General features: G+C 45.3%; 1 long non-coding RNA gene across 1 annotated transcript; it reads left to right on the forward strand.

The window, feature by feature from the left end:
* Positions 1 to 3929: 3929 nt before the first annotated feature.
* On the forward strand, positions 3930 to 5797 carry LOC123112509 (uncharacterized). The gene is made up of 3 exons (XR_006455534.1): positions 3930 to 4168; positions 4276 to 4444; positions 5439 to 5797. It is a non-coding gene; the product is annotated as an uncharacterized lncRNA (long non-coding RNA).
* Positions 5798 to 12061: the final 6264 nt, after the last annotated feature.

Below are 12061 nucleotides of genomic sequence, written 5' to 3' on the forward strand. Positions count from 1 at the left end.
TACTGTATTCCAACTTGTCTGTGGTTCATACCCCTTGATACTAGACATAGATGCATCAAAATAAGCAAACAACACACGAAAAACAGCATCTGTCAAAAACAGAACAGTCTGTAGAAATCTGTAACTCTAGAATACTTATCGAACTGTAAAAAGCCTACCAAATTAGGAAATCCTAAGAAATTTGTGTACCAAACCAGAGCAAAAAGAATCAGATCATAAGCACGTTTCTATGAATTATAAAAACTAATTTACTTGGTGCAGAAGTTTCTGATTTCTAGCAGGATCAACACAACTATCACCGTAAGCTATCCTAAAGGTCTTACTTGGCACTTTATTGAAACAAAAGCTATAAAACATAATTACTACAGTAGCATAATCATGTGAACACACAATAACAGTAAAGGTAAATATTGGGTTGTCTCCCAACAAGCACTTTTCTTTAATGCCTTTTAGGTAGGCATGATGATTTAAATGATGCTCGCATAAAAGATAAGAATTGAAACATAAAGAGAGCATCATGAAGAATATTACTAACACATTTAAGTCTAACCCACTTCCTATGCATAGGGATTTTGTGAGCAAACAACTTATGGAAAAAATAATCAACTAGCATAGGAAGGCAAAACAAGCATAACTTTATAACTTTAAGCACATAGAGAGGAAACTTGATATAATTGCAACTACTACAAGCATATATTCCTCCCTCATAAAAAATTTTAGTAGCATCATGAATGAATTCAAAAATATAAGTTGTTTTCATGATCTATTTGCATTCCTACAAGCATTCTTTTCATGATCTACTTGCATAGAAATTTTACTACTCTCCACATAAGCAAATTTATTCTCATCAATAGTAGTGGGAGCAAACTCAATTCCATTTTTTTGTAGTTTTCTTTTATATACTAAACTAGTGATAAAACAAGAAACTAAAAGATTCGATTGCAAGATCTAAAGATATACCTTCAAGCACTCACCTCCCCGGCAATGGCGCCAGAAAAGATCTTGATGTCTACTATGCAACCTTCTTCTTGTAGACGTTGTTGGGCCTCCAAGTGCAGAGGTTTGTAGGACAGTAGCAAATTTCCCTCAAGTGGATGACCTAAGGTTTATCAATCCGTGGGAGGCGAAGGATGAAGATGGTCTCTCTCAAGCAACCCTGCAACCAAATAACAAAGAGTTTCTTGTGTCCCCAACACACCCAATACAATGGTAAACTGTATAGGTGCACTAGTTCGGCAAAGACATGGTGATACAAGTGCAATATGGATGATAGATATAGGTTTTTGTAATCTGAAAATATAAAAACAACAAGGTAACAAGTGGTAAAAGTGAGCGTAAACGGTATTGCGATGCTAGGAAACAAGGCCTAGGGTTCATACTTTCACTAGTGCAAGTTCTCTTAACAATAATAACATAACTGTATCATATAACTATCCCTCAACATGCAACAAAGAGTCACTCCAAAGTCACTAATAGCGGAGAACAAACGAAGAGATTATTGTAGGGTACGAAACCACCTCAAAGTTATCCTTTCTGATCGATCTATTCAAGAGTCCGTAGTAAAATAACACGAAGCTATTATTTCCGTTCAATCTATCATAGAGTTCGTACTAGAATAACACCTTAAGACACATATCAACCAAAACCCTAATGTCACCTAGATACTCCATTGTCACCTCAAGTATCCGTGGGCATGATTATACGATATGCATCACACAATCTCAGATTCATCTATTCAACCAACACATAGAACTTCAAAGAGTGCCCCAAAGTTTCTACCGGAGAGTCAAGAAGAAAACGTGTGCCAACCCCTATGCATAGATTCCCAAGGTCACGGAACCCGCAAATTGATCACCAAAAAAAACATCAAGTGAATCAATAGAATACCCCATTGTCACCACGGGTATCCCACGCAAGACATACATCAAGTGTTCTCAAATCCTTAAAGACTCAATCCGATAAGATAACTTCAAAGGGAAAACTCAATCCATTACAAGAGAGTAGAGGGGGAGAAACATCATAAGATCCAACTATAATAGCAAAGCTCGTGATACATCATGATCGTGCCAAATCAAGAACACGAGAGAGAGAGAATCAAACACATAGCTACTGGTACATACCCTCAACCCGAGGGTGAACTACTCCCTCCTCATCATGGAGAGCGCTAGGATGATGAACATGGCCACCGGTGAGGTATCCCCCCTCCGGCAGGGTGCCGGAACAGGTTCCCGATTGGTTTTTGGTGGCTACAGAGGCTTGCGGCAGCGGAACTCCCGATCTACGTTTTTTCTGGAGGTTTCAGTATTTATAGGATATTTTGGCGTAGGTCTCACGTCAGGGGGGTTTCTGGGCTGTCCACGAGGCAGGGGGAGCGCCCAGGTGGAGTGGGCGTGTGCCCCACCCTCGTGGGCAGCCTGGGAATCTCCTGGCCCAACTCTTTCACTTCAGGGGCTTCTTTTGGTCCATAAAAAATCGTCAAAAATTGGCACGTCAATTGGACTCCGTTTGGTATTCCTTTTCTGTAAAACTCAAAAACAAGGAAAAAGCAGAAACTGGCATTGGGCTCTAGGTTAATAGGTTAGTCCCAATTATAATATAAAAGTGTATAGTAACGCTAGTGCGAATTTTCAGAGGCCGAGCCACATGTAGGCCGGTATCATGGGCGTCCATTTGAGCCTTGGGATGTGCAATCCGTCAGTGGGTGGCAGGTCTATGTAGTGAAATACAGCCTGCGATACGGCTAGGGAATGTGTAGGCGTATTGTGTGGGTAAACGTTTGTAATCGGCGAACCGGCCGAAACTGGGCCGGACGCCTCGCTCGCTAACGCGCTTTGCGCCATCGAGCATGCAACACGTCACTCCGGCCCCACACGCACCGCTTCCTTCTTTGTCTTATCTTCCCCAAGACAACAGCGTCCACTTGTTTTTTCCCATCTCTTTCCTCCCAAATCCCCTTCCTCCAGACTGCAAGCCATGGTGGTCAAGCACGTCAATCTTTCCCGAGGAGCGACTTTGCTGATGCGGTGCTCGCGCAGCTCTTGCCTCCCCACGGCTGCGGCGCTACAACCGGCATCAGGCGGTGCTACATCCGGTGGTCGGCAAGCTGTAACCTGCACATCGGCTAATCAATGGTCGGCGGTCCGCGAGCTGCAACCACGCCGTCGCTGCCAATGTTGGAACCATTGATGCAAAAAGCTGGAAGCAGCGGCTCAAAAAGCTGCAACCGGCAAACGATTTTGCTACATTCATCATGGCGGACCTGCGCCCCCGCGATGACGGTGACATTTTTGCTGCAACCGTCGTCTGATTTTGCTACTATCGGCGAGGTAATTTGCTACATCCATGGTGGCGGAGCTGCGACGCTGGCGGCCAAATTTCTTTTTGCTGCCACCGTCGTCTAATTTTGCTACTATCGGTGAGGTAATTTGCTACATCCGTGGTGGCGGAGCTGTGACGCCGGCGACCAATTTTTCTTGCTGGCACCGTTGGTGTTTTTTGCTACTACCCGGCGATGTATTTTGCTACATCCACTCAATGTCGTTTAATGGTGGTCGTCAGTCGCAGCGAGGGTCGACGACGAGTGGCGGAGGCGACACATTGGGTGCCACAACCATGGAGCGTTGACGGGGGAGTTGCAACTCTGAGGTGGAGCTTGTAACTGAAAATTAACTAGCGAGAAGGTTCTCCGGCGAGCAGCAGAGGGGCTACAAGGAATAGAGGTGCAAGCGCGCGGCGGCCGGCAGTCGTTCCCCTCGCCGAGCTGCACACGAAGGCGGAGCCGCGGGGACAGCGGCGTGGGATTTTATTTGGGATTCGTTGGGAGGAAGAAGACGGAAGGGAAGGCTAGATCGGGACGAATGATTTTTTTGGACGGCTGTACTGTACCAGATCGAACGGCTGGGGTCTGACCGGCCGAACCTAGCGCCGGCGGACCGGCGCCTAGTACTGGCCTATTGTGTGCGGCCCATGACTTATCGTTCGAAACAGCACAGGCGAGAGAATCTTGCCCTAGTCACCCGCGTCCCCACGACGATACTGCGGCCTGTGTCTGCGTGGAATAAACCAGAGCCACGCAGCGGGTCGGCTCCTCCACCCCCATCCCCATCTGGCGAACGGCGGCGCCTGTGCTGCTCCGGCGAGATTTCCACCAATGGCCTCAGCTCAACGGGTATGTATGCTCCCCCTCCGGCCAACCCTCTCTTGATCTAGGTGTCTGTTTACCGCCGCAGATTTTGGGGATTTCTAACCGATTTGGCTCGGCTTCGATTCATGCAGGATGTGTGCTGCGCCCTCGCCGTGGAACAGTTACGTCTTTCCAGTGGCGTCACGGGATTTCATGAGTGTCCCAAACATCGCGTTTGGCGCCGGCGGTGGTGCACAGGCAGGCGTGGAGGCTGCAGCGGGCGAGGTGTGCTCTGAAGCCACCAGTGGCTGGACAACGGAGGTCAGTGTGCTGATGCTCTGCCACAATTCTTCTTTGGAGTGCCGTGCGAAGTTAGATCTGAATCATGTTTATGTTGCTAGTGTGCAGAAGAGTTGATTTTGGGTTTCTGCGGCGATTCATAGTATGTTCTGCACATATTTGTACTGTTCCGGTAGTGTGCTAGTTGTACATGCCGTGGATCATTTTCGAAAAAAAGAGTTCTGGGTATGAAAATGTAGAGCTCTTTGATTAATATAGATTGTTGGAATTGCAGCGCCACTGATGTTAGCACTAACCTAGTGGCTCTTTGATTAATAGTGGGGTAGTTGGATTCTTTGCATAACTCGAGATTTGAAAACTCCACAGGTGTTTGGAGATTGAAGATTTTTGCACATGTGGTTGGATTTTATAGTATGGTGGTTGGATTTGTGTACATGATTAATTTTTAGGGGAGCACTGGGATGATGCATTCTGTTGGTGGTGTTAGATGGAAAAACTGTTATTATCCTTGATAGATCTTTGCGGTTTATATGCTCGAGTGGATGTTGTAATTACTGGGTTCAGATGTACTGAAGGTGTGGATTCAGTTGTAATAATGCACCGGTGATGTGTATGCATTGAAAGGAACAAACAGTTGATTATCTGTATTTGGATTTAGATGCTGGTGTTCTCAGAAAGAGGACTGGATTATTTGGTGGCATGAAGATACTGTCAATGTGCAGCTATAGACCTAGGTAGTTGTAATTCTGGATTGTGGATGGTCTTATATCTGTGTTTTTGACACAGCCAAAAGTAGTAAGATTATTTGTTTGTGGCTCAGCGGAACGTGCGACCAAGCTGATGGTATAGGTGTTTTATTCTTTGTGCTGAATTTAGTTATAGGTAACTGTTGGGAGTGCATATGTTTGCCATGAGCAAAAAAATAACTTGCATCTATTTTTGTTTTTATATATGATTATTACTTTTGTATCTGTTTGATTTTTTTTGTTGATATGTTGCTAACCCAATTGTTCAGGATAAGGATCGGCAGGGCTCCTGAGGAGAGGGAGATGAATCCCAACAGGAAAACATCGCTACAATGGTCTGTGCGTGCTTATGCAGAGAAGGGTGATGGTCCAGTTGTGAAAACAGCGCCGAAGTTTATCAAACGTGGTGTTGTTGGGCACAACCAGAACTATCTTTTATGCCCTTCCCTGAATTGTTGTTTGGTCTACTATGTAAACTGCATGTTAAATCATGGGGCTGTTAGTTTACGTAACCGCTAGTTCAAAACTGTGGCGTTGATATCATGCCACTACTTAGCTTTGGTAGGCAGGAACTCAATTCAAATGTTGTTGTGGCTGTTGTTAACTACACATGCCTGCATTTTGTTTCTGTTGGGCTTCAGTTATATGCTCTTCGCCAACGAGTTGCTAATCACCCGAAAAGTGAACGATGTTTTACCTGAATTTTTGACGTTTCGACCTACGAGCGAAAAGAAATTAATAGTACTCCGTGCTAATAAGTATTCCGTGTCAGTTTTTGGCGGGTGTTAACACATTGTGTTGTGCGTTTCTCGTCTAGTTTGCTCGTGCACCACACCGCCTGGTCTGTCACGGCTAAGTAGTGTGCGTGCTCGATGAGTGCATGTGCTGGTAGTGGCTAAATTTCATGTTTTGACCCTTTTCTGAAACCTATTCGAGGTCTGACCCCGATTCATAAAAATTTTGGGATCTAACCCTTTCTTATCGCCAAAGCCCTTGGCGGTAGGGTATAACAGCCTACCGCCAAGGCCCCTGGCGTTAAGAAAGACCCCTACCGCCAAACAGGCTGGCGGTAGGCTGTACAACCCTACCGCCAAGGTGTCCGGCGGTAGGTGCGAGCGTGCACTGTGTTCCATACTTAGAAAAAAAACAACCCTACTGCCAGAGGCCTTGGCGGTAGGTTGTTATACCCTACCGCCAGGGGCCTTGGCGGTAGGCTGTTATACCCTACCGCCAGAGGTCTTGGCGGTAAGAAAAGGGTCAGATCTCGAATTTTTTACGAACTAGAGTCAGATTTCGAATAAGTTACGAAAAAAGTCAAAACACGAAATTTAGCCGCTGGTAGTACGAGGTGACAACTGATGGAAGCCCTGCTCCCAAAAACTTTTCTCCTAGAAATGATGGTGCTGCTTTCCTGCCGCGCAACGCCGGCAGTTGGGCGACAAGAAATCTGCATAGATACACTGCGCGCGCCCGCGTAAAGTGACATCACTAATGTCGCATTGGTGTGTTAAGTCAACACGAAACGTGTGATTTTGAAACTATTAGCTCCATGCCTCCATCACATACTTGTTAGCGAGTCTGTACCTAATCTGTGCGATTTTTTAGTCTGTAAAACAGATAAAATCCATTCACATGTTAGCACACATACTATCTACCCCTGACTCGTTTTGTTAGTTCGGCCTGAGTGATCACATTAACATGATTTGACTAATGAATGATGGCTAATGGTGACCAAACTTATCTGTTCGCTGGTCACCCATGCTCCACGTCCGCACTCGGTGAATTGGTGGTCTCCGTTGGACACACATGCTCCAGGCCAGGCCATGCATGCACCAGGACGTACGGCATGGACATGCACCAGATCGCCATAAATGTCAGAGGCGTGTGAGAAGCCTAGATGCCTTTGCATGTGCCTGGGACCTACCTGACTCAATACAGTTCAAAAATAAATCAAATACAAGACATATACTCTAACAGCGCACATCCCCATGGTGGCAGGACGGCCCAGATACCGGCCTACCTGTGGCTCGGCCGTCATTGGCATTTTCCGATAGTAAAGCTCATAAACATCAAAAACAGGTAATATAATATCATGGAACAATCAAAAATTATAGATACATTGAAGACGTATCATGAGCTACTCGTCTGACAAATACTCTGAACCTGTTATTGGATCCACACCCGTTCAGGTACAACAACCGCCTTCTACCTCTCCTTCTACAAATTAACATTATTTCTAATTTTAAAGATGTTTGTTCGTCTGTCATTCAGAAAATGATTCCGACAAGCTTGACCCTGAAACTGCGCACAGTGAAGGTCTTGGAAGTAGAATCTGTCGGGCCCGACCTGGAGCAAGTTGTCAGTTTCCTGAGATGCTTTCCATGCCTGGAGAAGCTATATGTCGAGGTGATGTTCCTTTCCTGTTAAATGTTAACCATAAGGGAGTTCAATTTGTGACACCTTTTTCCAAGTTTACAATGACAATGTAGTACGATTTCTGAATGTTCTTTTGGAGGATTTTAGTACATACATGTCCCCCCATATTGGTTGCTTGATCCATATGGTTACAATCACTAAGAATTTCTCCTTTGGATTCATCTGTACTAGTTTTCTTAGAGAACTTTTCATCCACTTCAATCTCTTGTGAAGAAGGCTACATTTTTTCTAGAATGTAATCAAATGGCCATGGTAATCATGTCAGATCGAAGATGGCATGTTAGTGCATTTTACAAATCCTGCAAACCAAATAGCTAGGCATGTAGTAATGTTCAAAACTGCATGTAGGCACTAACACATTTTCTTCTTTTGCAGATAAGATTAGGCCTAGTGGTGGATAATGTGATACAATATAACAATCACGTCGAATGCCTAGATCTGCATATCTCAGAAATTACTTTGAACTCCTACTGAGGGACCTTACCGGAGATTATATTCACCAGGTTCTTTGTTCTCAGAGCAAGGGTGCTGAAGGAAATGAGGTTTGCCCTACATTTATTTCGCAAAAATGAATGGTTTGTTGATCAGCGCCGGCGCCTATGGCAGAATAGAGTAGGCTCCAAAACTGCTGAATTTCATTTTGGAACTTCAGATGACAGAGTAATTGGAAGTCATCGTGTCAACCCCATACATGACTTCTCAGTGGCTGACCCCTTTGCAAAAATTGTGAGGTTTCAAAGCCAGACTTAGAAGCGGTGATATTAGTTTGAACCTCTCTGATATCCATGTTCAGCGGATCAGCGCGAGCGTTTGCACCTAATGAGCTGAATTTCATTTCTAACATCAGTTTGAACCTTGTAATCTTCGAATTTGAGCCATATAACTCTGGAATTTGAACCTTGTAACATTTCGAGCTTTTGTGTTACAATCGTTGAAATGGCATCGTATGAGACTCGTATATTGCTAGCACTATTTTGACCTTAATATGCAATGGTCTTAGATTTTATTAACCATTCTCGAATCAATTTACCTTGTCGATCTCACAGCACATGATCTGTATAGCTAACTCGACTACGATCTTCGACATTATTGCAGACAGTTGGTTTCTTCCATCGTGTGTACTATAGAGCGCAGAATTAATTATCGCCCTCGAGTGTCCATCATCACCCTTCTGGGTAAATTTGACCTCATCACCCAAGGGTAAACTTATGACCGGAGTCATTCCAGACACTTCATTTTTACAAAGCTTTTTGCCAATAAACGCCCACGATTTGTCCCTCTTCTAGCCGACGCGTGGCCAAACTAGCCGGGCGGGAAGCTTACATGGTAAACAGCGCGGTAGCGCAGGAATAGGCTCACCGATGATACATTTGGTGCCTCTTCGAGCCCACGCGTGCGGTGTGGTGTTGTCAAGCGTGCACTGTAATCCTCCGCTATGAACGTCGTGACAAGACGTGATGATTACAGGCCGGCCGGCCCCCATTTATTACAGTGACCATTTAACCTACCCTTGTGTATCTTCAACCTTTCGGTCGCGCCCCACCATTGCAAGAAGCACACCCACCATGAGAAATTCTTAGAGGGTATCCTGCGCAGCTCCAATAGCGCTCCGAGCGGCTGCCGACGACGAGCAGCAGTTCACCATGCGTGCCGTGGTGGACACCCACAGAAGGTTCATGGACCTCTCGGTGGTGTACACCAACGACCCGGTCTCGGTGGAGCACTCCATCCACATCATGGAGTTGTTGCTTGCCATGGAGAAGTACAAAGTGGTCGGGTTTGACCTCGAGTACACCCGCGCTCGTGCCAGGTCTCGTCCCAAGGTCGCTGTCGCCCAGATGTGCGTGCGCCACCACGTCGTCGCCTACCACTACTGCCTGGCCACAAGGCCTTGCGAGCGTTTCGCCAGGTTTGTCAACAACCCCCACTACATGTTCGCTATGGTGGACATCACCAACAATGTAAAGGCGCTCGAGAATTCGGGCATCGCCTGCCAGAATCTTGTCGACATCCAGGGCCAATACAAGATCAGGGGCAGCAAGGAGCATGAGAAGGACTCACTGGTTCACCTCACCGAGGCCATCATCGACCCCTACTACAGAGACATGAAGGATTCGTGCAACAAGGAAAAGTGTGCCTGGCACTCGGCCTGGATGGAGAAACTCGACAAAGCTCATGTCGTGTAGACGGCCAAGGAGGCGTACACGAGCTATGACATGTACAGGCGGATCTTGACATGAGGAAGTGCCTCCTTCCCCAAAACGGCCAGGGGTCCATCCAGAAGCATAGCAATGGCAAGCATCGTCGCAACAATAAGTAGATGAATAGATCCTTGTTTCTCCTACTTTAATATGCATGTAATTGCTTTCTTTGGTGCGTGGAAATGTTATGTGTGTAGTCACTTGTGTAATTGTATGCTTAATTTGGTTATGCAATGTTGTATTTTTAAGTATATATGTTGATGCTCTGTAGACAGAGCGTAGATGTTGTGTGGACAAAGAAAATCACATCGCACACGGACTAAACAATGGAACCCGTCGGTGATGTTTTCATCAATCACTCACAATTGTATACTAGCAATTGTTTGCTCACAGCACACACGGTTTGTTAGCAGTAATCGTGTGTGTTGTTATCGGTTTTCACACACGTTTCCAATTACAGACCTGTTTGCCTCGTATCACACACATCTTGTTCATTTGAACCATTTCTGTTCTCATGTCTAAACGCAAACAGTTCATCCGACTGAACCGCATGACGTATATCGCACACACCTTTGATCTGGCTGACCGCTTTTTTTGTGTTGCCTAATCACAAACAGTTCATCCGAGTGAATCGTATGTTGTACATCGCACACACCTTCATCTGGCTACCTGTTTCTTTTGTTCCTCCTCATCGCAAACGTTTAATTGAGCTGGACTGTATGCCCTGCATCGCACACGCAACGAAAATCTGAACAGTGTTTGATGCATCCTCCATCGCAAACGTTTTGCACCTTTTTTGTTGGTTTTTTTACACCACCGTTTGTGATTTTGGCATCGCACACAGTTTCGTCGAAGGGTCTCTGATGGTAGTGTCGCGTTAGCAGCATCCTGCAATAGTGATCTTTCAAGTCGCGGGTATCCTCGCACATTAAGCTAGGGCGGCGGCTTAAGGGCAGAATTCTCCAAGCGACCCAGCATCGAACCAGATCGATTCTGGTCAAGCTGTTGGCCATTAATGCTCGGATCTTTAAAAATATGATCATATATTTTTTTCATTCCGCTGTGCTGATATGGTCTGGAAGAGGATGCCTGTTGCTAAGTCGGCTGTCATGATAACCCGGCAGTGGGTTTTCCCCTTCTGGAGAAATGTCTTGGCAATAAAACCAAGTTTGGTTCCAATCCTTGGGATGACTGGCAGTTTGGCGGCTGGGAAAGTGGCTTCTTTCTGCCTTTGAATAGAGATGCCACCTAATTCTAGGCTATGCCCATCTGTGAACTCGGTCTGCCAGTTTAAATAGTAAAATTCCCTGAATAGTTCTACAGTGGGTTCTTGTTGAAGGTACACCTCACAGAACACTTGAAAGTTGCAGATGTTTGAAATGGAATTTAGCCCAATATCTTGAGGATGGAGCTTGAAAAAGTGCAGCACATCATGGAAGAATTTTGAACCCGGAGGGCTAAAACCCCGAAACAAGTGATCAGTGAAGACAATTACTTCACCGTCCCTAGGCTCAGGAGGGGTTTCTGTGCCCGGGACCCTCCAATGGATGACGTCTTTTTTTGGCTAGGACGCCTGTCTAGACATACTCGTTCAATTCTTCCTCAGTGACCCGAGAAAGGACCCAGTTGCATCCGGTGATAGTCTTAGTCATTTTTGAGGATGAAGGCCTAAAGGAGAGAAATATTACTAGTTTAAGATTATGGTAGCTAAGCCGGACCATGGATTCAAAAGTAAAAGTGCTATAAAAGTCCAACGCGTTAAGCCGGAAGATAAACACTGCGGTATGTGCATGTACATATGGGAGGCTTAAAAGGGGAGTAATGGTACTTTGGCGGGTTATGGTTTATCAGTTAAGCCGCCCAAATAGTTATGTTTCAGAGTCAGGAATTGCAAGTGTTGGATAAACAGATTCTAAAGTTTGGTGCTATCATTTTGGATCTATGGCAGTTCAGAAAACAAAATAAATTCTAGACTTAAAGTAAGGTTAGTGGAAGAACTCATGCGTTCAGATGGATCTTGTGCAGGAAAAGTATCTGTTATGATTGGAAAAAGATGCTAGAACTACTATTGTGCATTTTTAGTGTCATGTTTAGAATCAACTACACGATCAAGAGAAGAACAAGGAAGAACATAGAAGAACTCCGATGAATAGCGGAACCCTAATGCAGATCTGTAACAAGGGAAGATGAATGCCTGTTGGGGATGATGGACAATAGAGGAGTGTTGCGATTCCTGGACGCGTTCAGGTTGATGG

This window comes from Triticum aestivum, chromosome 5B (assembly GCF_018294505.1).
Source record: "Triticum aestivum cultivar Chinese Spring chromosome 5B, IWGSC CS RefSeq v2.1, whole genome shotgun sequence".
Taxonomy (NCBI): Eukaryota; Viridiplantae; Streptophyta; class Magnoliopsida; order Poales; family Poaceae; genus Triticum; species Triticum aestivum.